This window comes from Mytilus californianus, unplaced genomic scaffold (genome assembly GCF_021869535.1).
Source record: "Mytilus californianus isolate M0D057914Y unplaced genomic scaffold, xbMytCali1.0.p SCAF_14, whole genome shotgun sequence".
Classification (NCBI taxonomy): domain Eukaryota; kingdom Metazoa; phylum Mollusca; class Bivalvia; order Mytilida; family Mytilidae; genus Mytilus; species Mytilus californianus.
Genome location: NW_026262626.1, coordinates 13,580,850 through 13,595,916, shown reverse-complemented (window position 1 = coordinate 13,595,916; position 15,067 = coordinate 13,580,850). Strand labels below are relative to the sequence as shown.

At 33.0% G+C, this 15,067-nt stretch overlaps 1 protein-coding gene across 2 annotated transcripts in view; it reads right to left on the bottom strand.

Moving 5' to 3' along the window:
• Window positions 1-3,167, bottom strand: part of LOC127724231 (uncharacterized) — a 33,096-nt gene extending 29,929 nt beyond the window's left edge. For both annotated transcript variants that reach the window (XM_052231142.1, XM_052231137.1), the window contains exon 1: window positions 3,019-3,167. The gene's annotated coding sequence lies outside the window, so the exon portion shown is untranslated. The remainder of the gene's footprint in view (window positions 1-3,018) is intronic.
• Between the last annotated feature and the right edge of the window lie 11,900 nt (window positions 3,168-15,067).

Here is a 15,067-nt window from a genome sequence, read left to right as displayed (position 1 = left end):
GAGTACTCGCAGTTACTGACAGCTAGTTCAAAGCCAAAAACAACTAATATAAAAATCATGCATCACATAATTAAATTTGTGTTCTTTTCAAACGGCTTTTCGGATGTATAAATACACATCCACGTTCATTTTCTATATAGAGATTACTTTATCAATATACATGTATTACATTATATATATTTATTAACAGGTCAACTCCTAACTATTATACTGCCAGTCGATACTTTTATTTTGGCATTGCACTTCTTTGACTGTCTATGATGTTAAAATACTAAATCCTTGGGATGTGTTTTAGTCGATTTTAGCCTCTGATGCATGATTTTTCATTATTAATTGTTTTTGGTTTTTAACTAGCTTTCAGTAACTGCGACTTCTCTCAAATCGTACTTTCGTGTTAATTTGACCGGTTGATACAATTTGTAATGTATTTTTGTTATTTAATGTTTATTTACTTAGTGTTATATCTCGTCTCACTACTTTTAATAGATACCACTTTTGATAAGTGTTTAGTATAACAATAAATTTTCACCTTTGTTCTCGTACTAGGAACTACAAAATTATTTATTTTGTAAAAATTATTTCCGTACGCCATGTATATCTTACAACAAAAATATTTTTATTTAGCTGTGTACGTTATCTTATTTGGCGGCATTTTGTCCAAGGTTATGGTTGTCTTTCTGATATTGTTTTACATCTAACCTTGTTTTATTAATTTTGTATTTACATTGTGTCATAGATCAAATTTATTCTTTCAGTGTATGTTCACTTGTTTTTGTTAATATGTCTTTTGATTGAGTTAAGCCATTTCAATTGATATTTTATAGTGTGTCTTTCTATGTTGTGATGTCACACTATTGTTTCAGGTAGGGTTCAGGTTGGCGCCTATTAAAACGTTTAAACCTGCTGCATTTGTTTGCACCTGTCCTAAGTCAGGAACCTGATGTTCAGTTGTTGTCGTTTGTTGATGTGGTTCATAAGTGTTTCTCGTTTCTCGTTTTTTATATAGATTAGACCGTTGGTTTTCCTGTTTGAATGGTTTTACACTAGTCACTTTGGGGCCCTTTATAGCTTGCTGTTCGGTGTGAGCCAAGGCTCCGTGTTGAAGGCCGTACTTTGACCTATAATGGTTTACTTTTACAAATTGTGACTTGGATGGAGAGTTGTCTCATTGGCACTCATGCCACATCTTCTTATATCTATCTAAGACTTAAAACATCAATCAGTACACATCCAACATCCATGAATTTAATGTAAAGACGTCATTAACAATCAGAGAAAAACATGATTTTGTGCAATGCCAAGATACAAGTGTCGACAAATTGTAGAGCTATGAATTTGCACATCTTCTTATATCTATATGTATATAAAAACAATATCTAGTTTGATTTTAATTTACTGATAATAACATCAATATTAATACCAATAAAAACAATATTCGAAGATCTAATTATAGTGTTGAATTTATAACCTTTTAGAATTAATTATTTAAAGGTTCGATAAGTTTACCCGGATCGTATCTAAATTTCCGGGCTCGGTACACAACATCTCCGTAAAAAAAAGCATTTTTAAATCCTAATCGGTCTGACTTCATGATACGATAAGATCAGAAAAATACCTCCCTAATTTGCATTATGTCCAAAGGATTTTTATAAATGAAAAATAAACCATGTTCAGTCCTCCCTCAAAAAGAGACTTCGGATAGAACATTTCTATTGGGATCGACAAGAATAAATGAGTTTTAAATCAGAAATAATGTGGCTATGTATTTGTACATCTTAGTTGGTCGGACTTCATAATTCGATAGGGTCAGGAAAATAACTTTTCAAAATAACATATGTCCTAATTTTGTTTTGTTTTAGTTAAGAAATAACATGTTAAGTCCTCCCTCAAAAAAGAGACTTTAATTTGGATAGAATATTTCTATTGGGATCGACAAGAACTAAATGAGTTTTTAATCAGAAAGAATTTTGCTCTGCACTTATACATCCTATTCAGTCTGACTTCATGGTTTACAGGGTCAGGAAAATACCTCCATAAAATGACTTATGCTCATGGGTTTTTATAAATACATAAAAAAAAACAAGTTCACTTCCTCCCTCAAAAAGGAGACATTTGATAGAATGAATGGAGAATGTGTCCATGGGACACAGATGATGACCCCGTTTGCATACAACGTTATAAAGAGACGGAACTCAAGAACGCTAAAAGTGACGCAACCCAAATTGGAACTTGATCTGTGTTTTGTGGTAATAGTAATGTATTGTGTATACATTTCATAACATTTGGTTGAGACAAACTAAAGTTAGAGAACAGAAACTACTTTTGGGACGTAATGACGTACGTACGCACGGACGGACAAGGGTAACACGTAATGTCCCCGCCGGTGCGGTGGGGGCACAAAAATAACCTGTTAAGTCCTCCCTCAAAAAAGAAACTTCAGTTAGAACATTTATTTTGGGATCGACAAGAACTAAATGAGTTTCTAATCAGATAGAATGTGGCTATGCACTTATACATCCTATTCGGTCAGACTTCATGATTCGATAGGATAAGAAAAATACCTTCCTAAAATGACTTATGTCTCAACGATTTTCGTAAATGCATGAAAATCAAGTTTTATACATCCTCCATCAAAAAGGAGACTTCTGGTAGTACATTTTTAGTCGGATCGACAAGCATTAAATTAGTTTCTAATCAGAAATAATGTGGCTATGAACTTATACATCTTATTCGGTCTGAATTCATGATTCCATAGGATAAGAAAATGACTTATGTCCCAACTATTTTTTTTAAAGCATAAAAAACAAACAATGTTAAGTCTTCTCTCAGACTTCGGATAGTATACTTTTATTCGGACCGACACGAAATAAATGCGAAGTTATGCGTTCCAAAATAGCAATTGATATTCAGTCTTACTAAGTGCAGGAACCTTTCTCTATTATTCTAAACAACAATAATTTAGTATTCAATAAACATAAAGAAATTATAACATATTTTTAAGAAATAATTTGTACTCACGTAAACCGGTACGAAGGTTCACGAAAATCAACATTATTAAAACAGTTATTGATATCGTCAAAAGATGACAAATACCAGAGGTTGTAAACAATAAGTCTTTTTAAATCTCCAGTCAATACACAAAGATCAGATTTGTTTACACAACAATTTTACAAACACGTAATCACCTTTGATCGGAAATTGAAAAAAAGAACATTCACAAGACACTTTAAATTGGTAGTATTAACTTCTTCCGTTGTTATCAGTCTGAGTCTTGTGGACGTTTAACTTTGTAAGGGATATTGATCTCTGGTTTGTTTTATTTTAAAATTATCAACAATTAAGATATGTATTGACTTTTTGAACAATCAATAATATTTGTCTACTGAATGTTTTAAATCAAGCAGCGTATGTGTCACCGTGTTTTGATTAAATGAGTAATAAATCTTATTTATCTACTTACTTCGACTTTAAAATATAGTGTAAGTATTGCGTCATACTGTTAATTTCTCAATTGCAATGTCAATTCAATTCAATTGACACAAAAACACTTTGCACAAAACAAAAATGTACACCTTTTACCAAAAATTCGAATTCAGATTTATATATTCAAACGAATTGTAGCACATACATTTGTAGCTGAACATAACACTTTATCGTGCTTCCAAAGCGCTTTTATGGATTAACCTTCAGCGGGTACGCTCAAACCTAAATACTACAGTAATCGAAAGCCAGGGATGTAAAAATACGTAGCCCCGTTAGGATCTATACGATGAAAAGGGACCTCAACAGAATTTACAGCATTGTATATTGCGTTCAAATTGTATGAATATTTTTGCTGAAATCATCTTCTAGTAGTCTCCTGACCAAAGGTTTATGATAACTAAATACACAGCAAACTCCTACATATCGTATAATTTTGTTCATTTGATGATTTAATAATGCACGAACTGGTGCTTAAATTAACTAATATACGAGGTGTAACCACACTATAAAGAAACCGTTAAAGACAGGTGAGGTCTGGACAGGGACATGACCACTAACTAGGTGTCATTTATAATAATAAATTGATTGATGTTTGCTTAATGTCCAGTGGCAAATATTCCATGCCATTATCAATAATAATTATAATAATAATGCTTTTCTTAAAGAGGTCTGCAAAGTTAGCTTTAAAACTAATCTTCCCTGAGGTCCTCATGAAATACATTGAAATATAACAGACAAATCGAAGTATATCAAACAAAGAAGAACAAAATAATCAAACAAACACACAAGAACAATTCTGATGTCCTTCAAAAACAGTAGTTCATACGTGCGGTCCCGATTCTTATTTACAAATTTCACAGAAAATCAAGTCTTAATCCAAACAACTGAGATATTATGAACTATATTGAACTTTTCGGTAGGTCATGTGCCGCTGAAGTAATTGTTATGCCATTATTTCCCAACTACCTTTTTGTGCCTGTGCAATAAAGGTAACACATACACCATTAATTTTGGTCTTCAAATTTGAAATTTGGATTATCTCCTTGTGAACATCTGTCTTTTTTTACTTGTGAAGTGAAATCTCCCTATTTCTTCTCCTTTCATACATGTTACATAATTATCAGTTGATTTTCTCGTCAAATGTAACAAAACATTGCCAAAAAATTGTTTGTACAATATGCTGAAGTTACCTGATATTTTTGTTAGCCAACTAACTCGTTAGTGGTTGTGTAATCATTTGAAAGTTGAAAAATGTTTAAAGCATTAATGATTCAACTAAAAACACACGAAGAAAATGGTTCATCTACAAATCTCCCTCTCAAAAAGAAGGAAATATCACTTCAACCTTAGTTTGTTTTTTACTTTTAAAAGTTGACACACTTGCATGCCATATAAATTAGAGAGGAAATATTTGTTTGTAAAATGTTTGCTTGCTTCCTAAATAAATGAATTTAAAATGAATCATCGAATACAGTTAAATGTAAGAGTGTGTGTATGTTTATATGTTTAACTGTCACCGACTTTACGCGAATAGATAGATAGAAGGAGAGAGAGAAAAACTAAAACAATTGCTAGTTAAAAGAATATTTTTGATAATTTTATAAATAAAGCAAAAACGATAAAGAAAAAGGGATACTCGGGCTAACGCTGTAATCCGAGTAAATTGTTAAAACAGCAGATATGTAATAAAAGATATTTACTTTCAAAAAAAAAAAAAAAAAAAAAAAAAAAAAACCATAAAGATATTTTCAGGTTGACGGAAAGGGGATGTAGCTGCTCTTGTCTGAGGGGATGGATGGGGTTTACAGAATAGAGAATAATGGACAAAAAATATAAAGAATAGAGAAAAAATGGACCATTCAGACCCTCTTGTTTGCTCCTAACAAGGTCAGAATATAATGACTGCAAGTTAAACATATTGAAGATACAAAGGTGATAGATACCTCGTAGGTCTTGTTTCAGTGTACAAAAGAAATCGTTATATACAACCAATATAATACCAAAATGTTTTCCGTTTGAAAATTGAAAATGACTTAAGAAATGCAAAGTACTGGTGGATAGTTGTCTCATTGGTAACCATATCACATCTCCTTATTTTTATATTTACATTTATATTGTGAATAAAATACAATTAAGGAAATCTCTAAAACACAACTATTAAACGACCACTGACAAGGTCTCAACCTTGGAAAAGGCACTTAAACATGTGGAAAGATTAAATAAGTGTGACACTACTTTCCTGATAACAGGACAGTAATCTATAATTATAGATATGTTACAATTCATAATGGAAGTTTTAAAATTAATATATCTCACATATACTATAGTTGTGAGTAGCGGCGTTTCTCAACAACAACCCGTGGTATCAACAGATTGTGGTCCTGTTTTAGGAATTAATTCCACAGCCTTTGTATTCAAGGGAATACCATATGCCGTTCCACCTTTACGTGATCTAAGATGGACTCCTCCAGAGGCCCTGAGCAAAACTGGTGGAACATGTTGGACAGGAACATTCAATGCATCAATATTTGGAAACACGTGCATACAACGTAATCCAGACAATTCAAGCGAAATTATAGGTAGTGAGGACTGTCTCTATCTTAATGTTTGGACACCGACGCTAAAATCCAGTGCAAATCTACCAGTTATGGTGTGGATTCACGGTGGAAGTTTGCAGTTATCAAATGGAAACTGGCCGACTTATAGCCCAACTTCACAACTTGCAAACTCGACCAACGTCGTTTATGTCAGCATGAATTATCGTCTTCATGCCTTCGGTTTTATGGCTTTGGATATTTTGACAGCGCGATCGGCACATAAAACCTCTGGTAATTATGGATTTATGGATCAGCAACTGGCCTTTCAATGGGTGCAAAAGAACATCAAAAACTTCGGCGGAAACCCTGATTTGGTAAGTTAAGGCACTTCAATCGGCGTAGAAGAATTTAAAAAAAATCGACGAAAATCGGGATGCGGTAAGTTAAAGGTCAAGCTTGATAAGTTATTGATTGTGTAATGTCCAGTTGCCAATATTACAACCATATACCAGTTTTTATTAATTTTATTTAATAATATTTTATTGCATTAATCAAGCAGTAGGATTGGACACAAGTTATTACAACTTATATTAAGTCTTCTCCTTAGATATACAATACACATATATGATGATAGCAAAAACTTCCATAATATAGCGACAGTTATAGAAAACAAAGAAAGAAGTCACACATTGGAATGGCAACAAAAAAGCAAATGGGACAGAAAGAAAAAAGAAAGCTGCTGACTTAGAACTTTAAAATCTTTTTGACTGTTTAATGAAATAACGAACTTTAACAAAAATTTAAGAGTTAAGTTTCGTGATTATATGCATCTTTTCCAAACAATAGCGTTTCAATATCAATGTGTATATATACCAGTGAGGAGGATGAAGTTGAAAACACAGCATAAACCTGTTTTATCAGAAGGAAAACCGTCGAATATGTAGTTATTGAGCCTCGTCCTACTTCACGTTAAAGTAAACTTGTATATAAAGGTCACTCACGAGACGGTGGAAAACTGGCCTTATTAGAGAGAAGACCTTTGAAATGAAGTTCTAAATACATAGTTATTATAACAAAGGGTCACTACAAGACAGGTTTTCGATTAATGCATGTGACCATAAGCTTTATTACAGGTTTAACTGTTAGTACTTTTCTTTCTTAGATTGTTGCATTAGTCACAAGTCTGGAAGAGAATATCAAACTGCTCTGAATTGTGACTGTTAAACCTCTTACGAAACATTAAAACACTTTATTAATGTTAGAATACAATTAACGAAATAAAGGCTATGATGATGATTTTACTAAAACATGCATTGAACTTTGTATATTTTGAAACAGCAAATGGGCATACAATTAATACCTTTATCATATCTTTTTAGTTTTGCACTATTACTCAAATTCAGTATTTCTATTCTACTTAAGGTTACCATATATAACAGTACAGGCACATTAATATCTTTTTTTACACTTCTTTGTATTCCTTAAATACTCATGAAACGATTTGTTATCTCTTTACTTTAATTTAAGGTTACCGTATTTGGTCAGAGTTCAGGGGGAACTAGTATTATCGGTCTCCTCGCATCTCCATTGTCAAAGGGACTATTTCATCGCGCATGGATGATGAGTGCGTCACCTGTTTACAATAAAACCCTTGTGGAAGCATCCAAAGATAATTTAGTGTTTCTGAACAACACAGGCTGTTCAGATATAAATTGTCTGGTGAATGTACCAGCAGATGACATTATTCATGCAATTCCATGGAATGTCTATCCTTATTGGGCTATGAAGGATCAGATGGACTTGCCATCGCGTAACTACTTTGATGGGGCTATTTGTATTGTAGATGGTGAGTTAAAATTATACTGTTTGCCATTTTGCCATATCTTACCATCTTTTATTTTTTGAATAATGTAGCCAAACGTACATGATTCATTATATAGATATTTGATTGATTGATTGTTTAATTTTTTGTTGTTGGTTCAACGTCCAGTGGCAAAAATGTCATGCGTTTCACCGCCAGTAGTTTGTAAAAAATAGCTAATCGAATAACTTGAATTTAGAAACATATTCAACGAGTATCCAAGAGCAACAACCCACGAATGCACGTAGCGCATACGCGAATGATCAGTTTTGTTTGGTCACAAATTTAATATTGTAGATATTTTACTTTTTACTATTGTTATTACATTGACTTTTAATGTAAATAAAGTCAAAACAAAAGTCACAGGAATTTTATTCTTGTTTAGGCGTTATCATTTCGTTTTGACACCTATTGTTGTATGGCGTCCGAGGAGTGAAAATACATGGTTTATTTCATGTGTAAAAATATCCGTTTTCTCTTTTGGTTGTGGCCTGTTATCTGTATCATACATGTCGAGAAAGTACTTGTTTAACGGAGCATATTATAAATAATTCATATCACAAATGATTTAACGTGGTTGGTTTTTATAGTAATGTGATACAACATTCTGACATTCCTAATGGCTTTTCTGTAAGCCAATGATGACTGAAAAAGACCACTTTTATCGTGCACAATGTTTTTTTTAATTCTGGTTTTCGCAATTTAACCCTTTCTTGACCCATTGTCTATGTATGGTTGTCGATGATCTCAGTAGATGATTGGCTAATTTCAGAGCTCTGGGCTAAGTTGAAGGTCATAACCTTTATCAGCTCTCTGGATTAATCAAAATGTGCTAACAGGTGTTAGAGAAACTAACAACTTTATAAAAACTGTTACTACGCGGAAATTGTTCGACCTTCAGAAATTGTTGTTCAATTTGTTTATTATTACATATGAATATTTATTGTATTAAATGGATGTGTTTGATTTAAAGAGGTCTTTTATAAATTTTGCCTCTATTTGATTCAGGAATGCATAAATACAGTGTTTGCGCATCAGTTTTGGAAGCGTTTGACGTAGAAATCGGAAATGTGGAAGACATGCACTCGTAGGGGATTTTGGCCTATCAAAAATGAAAATGTATTTGATAGTCATTAGAGAAACAGATTCTTACTATGATAACCCAGCGTTATTCTGTTCTCATTCATCTATAACTTTTTGACCAGAAAATCGTCGAATTTCATTTCAATTAATGTAATGAATTCAAATAAAATTGTTTGATATTCCTGTAATGTAACACCATACAATTGAAAACTAAAATGCTTGATGTGTCTATATATAACTATCTAAAGTAGCAATGATTGTAACTTTTACTTTGCCTTTCCAATACACATAATGCGATAAAAACCTACGAAGAATTGACAGATGAAAATACACAAACAAGCACACACAAAAACAAACAATAAATCATTGCCTTTATTTAAATAGTATCACATGCTTTTCAGTTCATTTTTGTAACCAACTGATTAAAGATGGTGTGATATATTGCGTAAAATTAAAGATGCTTGTATTCTTTTTGTTGCAAATAAAATCAGGTTAATTTATTTCAGGATACGTTGTACCCGAACCACCGTTTGAAATGTGGAAGCAGGGAAAAGGGATAGACGTCCCTGTAATTGTTGGCACGTAACTTCATATGTTAGATTATTATCGTAAATGTAACTTTGTTCAGGAATATGATACGACATTTTTTGGCGGTCTTAGATCTGTATATATAGATACAAGATTTAGTCGTCTGATCTGTAAATTTTCCGATTGTGACCTTTAACCAATTTTGACATTTTAACTGAATGCGGAATCGAGTTGCATGTGATGCATGCATATCAGGGGAAGCTTACACTGTAGACGCCCCGTTTTCGCTCCTTTTTCGGTTTATGTAATTCCCTAAGTTATTTTACCCTTGATATATGTCTTTTTAATGGACTTATAAAATTTGCTTACATCTAGATTTTATGTTCAACCTGCGCTTTGTTCTTTCATCTTCATTTATGAATATAACTATTTTGTTTGAAGCCATGTGCTTGCTTTGCTTCGTATTGATAGAAAGTACCTAGTAAAATCTCTTTATTAGGTTCGCATATGGTCCGGAATAAATATGGCTTGTTTTAAAGTTGCAGTCAATGATTACTTCTTTCTTCCGATCAGACACTAAAACCCCAAATGATTTCCTTTCATCATGGTAATCATCCACGAAATAAGTGTTCAAATACTATTTGAAGATCTCATGTAGGTTCCTAGATGCATTATATCGAACAAATAGTTCTCCAATGTTATATCAATAATCGGAAAATAAATCGACAAATAATAAGTTTACTAGAAGAAGTATGAGCACAGCAAACAATGATATCTCCCCCTTCCCAGCTTTTCCAAAGTCCATAATGCACTAAGGGAAACCTGAACAAATTTTGATCAAAACACAAAATATGAGGTTCACAATAGCATATGGTTAAGATTGTGGGACAACTTCAATAAATTAAAACCAGCGCTGTTTAAGAGGAGTTCTGGACACGAAATGAGTTCACTCCAAGTAATGCTTTGGCAAAGTTCATAACTAAGTGAAGGAAACCCCAAAAATGATCCCGTTTAAACACTAAATAAGAGGCGCACAATAGCATTATATAGTTACGATTAGGAAAATAACTTTAACGGTAACAATTTTACTACACAAAATGCACATATCGACAATAATGCGGATACCAAATGGGTTCTACCTAAATTTCACTAGTTCAATAGACTTTCCAAACATTTGAAATTATCTTTACATCTTTTAATCAATTCGATCACGAAAGGAATAGACTAGAAAAGTTTATTTAACCGTTTCATGCATTAATGTTTTGAAGGTACAACCAGTCAGGAAGTCGACTTTGAGCCATCACATTTAGATTTAAACAGTTGGACATGGGATACCTATCACAAATACGTCCACATGTATCTGGACACATTTCCTGAAAATGTTTCTGCAAAAGCCTTAGCCTTATACCCAGATGGTGTAGAAAGCGGAGCTTACCAATACACAACGATGACGTCAGATTTAAGAGTAACCTGTCCCAATAGTATTATGTCAGATATACTCAGTAAATACTTCAAATCTCCAGTTTATCGATACGTTTTAACTGTGTGGCCATCCCAGCCCGTCAATATAATGGGTTTTCCAGTTAAGGCTCAATACGCATGTCACATGTGGGACGCCATTGCCTTTTTCGGCTCCATTAGCGGCTATTACAAACCTACAAAAGGTGATCAAATCTTTGAGAAATCGATTCAGAAGGAAATGGTCCATTTTGCTACTACAGGAAAACCATATACACAAAGCTGGAAGACTTATCCAACAAGCATTGGTCTTCTTACTACAAACGTGACAGTTGTGTCGTCTTATCATTCTGAAATGTGTAATTTTTGGAATGAAAACAATTTCTTCAGCTACGCATGGATAAATTAATTAATCTAAATGTAGTATATGCTTTGTATATTTTAATAAATTCAAATGACGAAGTTATATGATCAGTTTCCATAGCAATATTCATTTTAAGTTAGAAAAACGAAGAAGATATCAAAGGGAATAATACAAACTAGCTGAAAAAAGACAACATAACGGCCAAATAAAAAGACGAAAAGACAACGCTGTTCAATTGCTCTTTCCTGTGAGCGTTGTTGTGTTATGACTTGATAGTCTTTCTTTAACAATTAAAACTATCAACGAAAAATTATGTAAAACACTATGTAAGAATGGGCATTATGAACTCCACCTAGGGTGACCTCTGTGGCCTCTGGAAGACTAAGCATTTCCAGCTTTCATGAAATAATACTTATATTGTATCACCTGATTCATTTCTTGGGTATAAATCAATTAGTCTTGTTTTGTAGAGTGAAAAAAACTGCTAAAGGACATTTTCCTTGTGTCAAGCATCGCTCAAAATTAAATGATTAACAAAGAAAAAAAACGAACCTTGTCAACTGCTAATGTTTCAGATCATTTAAAGGGCAATGTTCACAGTAATAACATATCGTTTTGTTTTTAAAATGTAGATAGAAATTAAAAAAATGGCAATTTTATGTGAAAAGTGTATTTTCGTCCCGCTTATGTATACTCTACCCATTTATAGATCTTAAATTCATAAAAATTCATTGTTTGTTTCTCTTGATGTATAAATGCTCTATTGATCCTTTAGCTTCAGATTCAATGTTTTATAGTGCTTACAAAATAAATAAGTATTAGAAATACCATAAACTTCACATTAAAATTAAAGATCCTATCAGGAATATAAAGGACTCTATTGTTGCCGTGTAGATAAAAGGAAATATGTGGTATCTATCAAGGCGATAGAAACCTTACAACACATGCAAAACATACATACAGAGATTAAATGAAGGTCTTCTAAAACGAATAGGCGCCTATCAATATATTTAGCTGTAAGTAACCCAGAGTATAGAACAGATATTAAACAAAACTATTAAAGAAATAGGTCTGCCATGATTAATAAATTACATATAAAGAAATATAAGCATCAAGTTATATCTAGAGTTACCCACTGTCGAATTTCCTGTCCAAAAACAGGCACATCAGGTTAAATTATGTATGTTTTATATATTTATCTAAATGATAACATGTCAATATCTGAGTAGATTAAGCTCTGTAATTATAGATTATTTGTATACGTGAGAAAATCGTATTGGACTTTTCAACATTAATATATTTCATCGTGCTTCGGATAAATTGTGATGTTATGATTGTTTAACGCCATCACGTGGTGGCCCCCTATGGATCAGTATTGGGTCAGTAGATTTCATATGGGGTTCATGACGTCACGTATACTAATAAAAGTGACGTTATCAATTAATGTTATTGTATTTCATTGCTTATCTTTATACATAATTAAGCAGGACAAGTCCCGCGTGCGATAAATTCGTTATACAGTTCACTACTGACCTCCTACGTATCCATAGAGGGTTAGTAAAATTAATAGGAGATTCGGCCTTCGACCTCACCCCCTATGGATTTTACTAACCAAATAAAGGCTTTGCGACACATTCTATAGTCTGGCATTTCACACAATTGACACCATAGTTTTATCATGTTACATTGAGTTTTCATGTGTATAGGAGTCCAGCCTGTATTTTCTGTGATAGCCGGGATAGGAGCGCGCTTGCCAACTCCCAAAAATGTTCGTATGGCTATGTACTGTAATCTTTCTAGCGGATTGTATTCCTTCAGCAGATGCGTACGCGTATTCAAGTATCGGCGACACAATAATCCATGTTTCACATATTATAGAATTTGGAAGTTAATGATCCTTGAGCTCTGCTGTTTGCGGTAAGAAATTCATGCGTTGTAATGTTCACAGATGATTAGACCAAGATATCGATATTTCGAGGTAAATTCCAATGCTTTATCACCAAACATGAAAATATGACCGCACCGGTTAACAGAAGTTTTCCTAATGTGCAAAACTTTAGATTTGTTTTTATTAACGGTTATTAAATGATCATTAGTTCATTTGTGCAAAGAAGCCAGTATACATAAACTAACGGGGTAAACAATAAAAAAAAAGATGTTGTAATGCATAACGATTTGTTTCCTCACAGTTTATTGAAAGCTACAGTGATTGTTAAATGGATATTGATTAACACAGTACGCAACATTGGCTATTTCAAAACGGCACAGGAACATTTAATACCAATTTCACCTTTTTTTTTTTATTCATTCTTTAAATACTGAATAAGTATCTCTTGACTTTATTTAAGGTTACCGTATTTGGTCAGTGCTCTGGGGGGAACTAGTATTATAGGTCTTCTCGCATCTCCATTGTCAAAGGGACTATTGTATCGTGCATGGATGATGAGTGCGTCAGTAGTTTTCTTCAACAAAACCTTAGACGAAGCATTCCAACATAATTTCTTGTTTCTGACAAATACAGGCTGTTCATATATAAATTGCGTTGTGAATGTACCAGCAGATGATGATATCCATGCAATTCCATGGAACGTATATCCGAACTGGGCTATGTCGGATCAGATGGACCTACCGAAGCGTAACCACTTTAATGGGGCACTTTGTATTGTTGATTGTAAGTTAAAATTGCAGTGGTATTACTCAGTAAAATTATTATTATCAAATGAATGTCATGCATAGTTACAAGATGCTGATGATGCGATATTCCAAAGTTAGAAAAGGAATTATCTTTTAAGTCAAACAACCCAAACAATGAAAAAAATGCATAGCATTGAATATCAAATAAATATGTTAAGGCTATGCAATATAGCAAGCATGTCGTATGTCGTTTCAGAATTTATAAACTAAAGACCATGGGTAGTTTGGTTTGTACGTAAACCAAAATCAAAAAAACCTTACTACTCGACAATTGGTTGATTTTTTATTGTTTATCACGTGGCTATTCCGTTGAAAATATTGCCTAGAAAATTATTTTTAAATGATGAATTTATTGTATGTCCATATAACGTAGCAGAACCAATAAGTTTAACTTGATTTACCAAAGTAGATTTTAATTTACAACTCATGATTTATTTTGACCATAGTGAGAACATACACAAAAACGGCTAGCAAAAAGATGGGATAAAAACAAACTGTGTCATGTGAATATCGATGATAATGTTGCTGCCTTCTATTCAGGTTAGTTTTGACCACTTCAAACAAGCTGATTCGGATCAATGTGATGAACATATATTGGTTCCTATGAAACTTATTCATAGATTTTCCTTTAATTTTGTCAGATTCCTTGGCAAAAATCTGGTTCATTGACTCAGAATATGTTGTTTTAGAACCACCGTTTGATATTTAAAATAGGGTAAAGGGATAGACGTTCTCGTAATTGTTTGCAAGTAATAATTTCTGTTAACTTGTAATATGGAAGGCAGTTTATATATAGATATGTTACTTCTGTCGCTTATTTTGATTTATATTAAGAATTGACAATGTTGGCCAGGGTTGATTGAAAATTTAAACTTTACGACAAAAAGAGACTATTTCAGTATAGAATTGTAAACTATCGTCGTATATTGAATCCAGCAGCGCCCTCATATGGAGTATATACCCCCGCGGTTGATACGATATTCCAGAGCTTGCGTTTCTGATCATGTTTTCCTTGCCGATAATAACAAGGAAGCTATTCAGCCATGGTTAACTGGTGGT